This window comes from Macaca nemestrina, chromosome 14 (assembly GCF_043159975.1).
Source record: "Macaca nemestrina isolate mMacNem1 chromosome 14, mMacNem.hap1, whole genome shotgun sequence".
Taxonomy (NCBI): Eukaryota; Metazoa; Chordata; class Mammalia; order Primates; family Cercopithecidae; genus Macaca; species Macaca nemestrina.
In genome coordinates, this window is record NC_092138.1 from 77,345,817 (window position 1) to 77,349,029 (window position 3,213).

The 3,213-nt window shown below is 35.7% G+C and overlaps 1 pseudogene; it reads left to right on the top strand.

The window, feature by feature from the left end:
• The first annotated feature begins 1,554 nt into the window (after positions 1–1,554).
• Positions 1,555–2,689, top strand: LOC105481029 (E3 ubiquitin-protein ligase COP1 pseudogene; annotated as a pseudogene).
• The last annotated feature ends 524 nt before the right edge of the window (positions 2,690–3,213 follow it).

The window sequence follows — 3,213 nt, forward strand, 5'->3', positions numbered from 1 at the left end:
AAATCCACTTTACATAGTTGACCAGTTCAAATGTTAATCTTATCTAGAAAAACCCAGAAATGTTTAACCAAATATGTGGTCACTCCATGGCCCACTCAAGTTGACACAAAATTAACCATCACAGGGTGCTGTGTGCTGTGTCAGCCATATCTTTCCTACCTTCTACCTCAAGTATTTTTACCCATCTATTACTGTTATAAGTATATTAATGTACTGTTACATGCATATGCATTTTACATCTACTCCTATTAGATTTTTAAAAATATTTTCCCCAGAGATTCATGTTTTGGGGATCTCAGATACTAGCTCCCTTATCATCATATTGGGTAACACTGTGGAATTTCCATGTATAATATGGCTCAATGAGTCTTCTTCTAATACAAAATATTAAACTGGAAACTACCAAGAAGACTTTCATATAGAAAAAATGCTTGGTTTCCATCCATCCATTAATCAGTTGTTTCTGAGGTGGCCATTCATTAGTTATTATCTATCTAATTGTAGCATCAGTTGCCCTCATATTCATAAGGTCTTAAAGATCTGGAATAAAATTGTGTCATATGTTCTTCTATTTGTAGGATTGCATAATCTTTAGTCAAGTACAGACACATTAGAAACATTGAAATGTCGATATACTATGTCTTTAGCATTTCCCTTGTTGACTAGTTTTGCAACCTTACTGAAAAAGAAGTTAGTCTGGTGTGACCAGGTCTCAGTGGACCCAGTCTAGCCTCTAAGGTTCATAATCTATTTCTTTAATATTTTTGAGATTTTTACCTAGGAACAAACTTTTAAGCCTATAATTAGTAGAATTTGCCCTCTTTTCTGCAAATATCTGTGTAACACCTAATTAAGTCATAAGTAGACTAATTCATCATTTGTCTTCCCAAAGTTAAATCATACAGTTTATTAAAGCTTCATTATTGATCAAAGAATATTACTTCTTCATGTCTTAGGGTGAATTAATTTATCTGCCCATGATTTTAGATTTGAGATTTCTTGGATATTGACTCAATCATCTAATATATTTGTTATCACTACCAGATCAGAAAAGAAAATGGGGAGGGAAAATAAAAATGCCTCTTTTACCTAAAGGCAAAGGACTGAAGTAAATAATCTTCATTTTCTTTTTGTACGAAGTCTGTATAGCTCAGGAGGCTTCATTAAAACACTTGTCTGGGACCATTTTAAGTTTGCTCTTCCCTACTCTGTAATCCCACCGTGATAGACTTAAACCTCACCAATATTCATATGTGTAAATCTGATTTTTCAGGATAGTAAGATTTGAAAGATATGCTGCATCAACGAATTAGAAAACTAGATTTCACAAACACATAAAATTGCTTTCATCAGGAGGTTTCTAAAACTGTTAGAAGCCAAAAATGCAGAACAAGAAGGAGCTTCAAAATATGACTGTAACCACAAGTTTATGTGCAGAAACAACTTGCCCTTTGGGACCCTTTGGCCATGTCTCTTGACTACAATTCTCTTCCTGTTTTGGGATTGATTTCAAGACTCCCTATTCTTCCTGTCCTTGCTTGGTTAAACGTTCTTGTCACCCTGGCCTATTTCCTTGATTTCCTAGTTGATTATTTTCTGGCTCGTGATCCAGTTCTCTAAATTGGATTCTGGTCAAATTAACTTTTCTCCTCGAAACTTTGGTAGTGATCTTCCACCAGGAAGAAAAACATTTCCTCTCCTGGCTCAGAACAATCAATAATGCTCCCTCCCAGAAAATGAATGTCAATGGCTGTCCTATTCTCCTTGCTGATGGCTCTCATACTTATTAATCCATCCTACATTTTAAGCCTTTATTCTACAAATGAATTGCCAAAAACCAAGTCGCTTTACATAAAAATAAGAATTACAGTAAAATTCAGCTTGTCTAATCTCAGCCCATTCAATTCATCCAGATGCACTACAATAGGACTAACTGTGTGATGATTTAGAAGAGCCATGTTTTGTTTCTCTTTTTGTTTTTATTGTCCTTTGCCCTTAGTGAAGCTGTGGTATACCAATCTAGACAGCTCAGTGGCAAGCAATGAGGCGAAGGCTAATGTGTGCTGTGTTAAATTCAGCCCCTCTTTCAGATACCATTTGGCTTTTGGCTGTGCAGATCACTGTGTCCACTACTATGATCTTCATAACACTGAACAGCCAATCATGGTATTCAAAGGACACCAAAAAGCAGTCTCTTATGCAAAATTTGTGAGTGGTGAAGAGATGGTCTTTGCCTCAACAGACAGTCAGCTAAAACTGTGGAATGTAGGGAAATCATACTCTCCGTGTTCCTTTAAGGGTCATATCAATGAAAAAAACTTTGTAGACCTGGCTTCCAATGGAGATTATAAAGCTTGTGGAAGTGAAAATAGCTCTCTCTATCTGTACTATAAAGGACTGTCTAAGACCTTGCTAACTTTTAAGTTTGATGCAGTCAAAAGTGTTCTGGACAAAGACCGAAAAGGAGATGATACAAAAGAATTTGTTAGTACCGTGTGCTGGAGGGCACTACCAGATGGAGATTCCAATGTGCTGATTGCTGCTAACAGTCAGGGTACAATTAAGGTGCTAGAATTGGTATGAAAGGTTAACTCAAGTCAAATTGTACTTGATCGTGCTGAAATACATCTGCAGCTGACAATGAGAGAAGAAAAAGAAAATGTCATGTGATGTCTCTCTCCAAAGTCATCGTGGGTTTTGGATTTGTTTTGAATATTTTTTCTTTTTCTCTTTTCCCTCCTTTATGACCTTTGAGACCTTGGGAATACCCAGCCAACTCTCCATCATCAATGTAACTCCATGGACATTAATGCTCTTGGTGATGTGGTTATCTAATTTTTGTGGTAGAGAAACAAATTCTTTTGAATAAAAATAAATAACAACAAAAAAAATAAATAAAAGTTTATTGAGAAAAAAAAAGAAGAACCATGTTAACTAAAGGTCAGATCTCTGGAATCCTAGTTCTACTCTGTGAGTCCATGACACATCATGTCTTCTCTTCAAGCCTCAGTTTTTTAATCTGTATAAAAATATGGTTTGACCAGAAGGTTCTCAAGGTCCCCATTAACTTTCAAGTTCTTTGGATCTATGGATCTATTTTAAAGTTGTTCATTATTGATTAATAACATTCATGTGATAGCCTGATCCAACTATTAGCAGTATAGAGATGTAATCACAACTTTGGAGGCAATGAAAGAATAGCAGTTCTTAAAG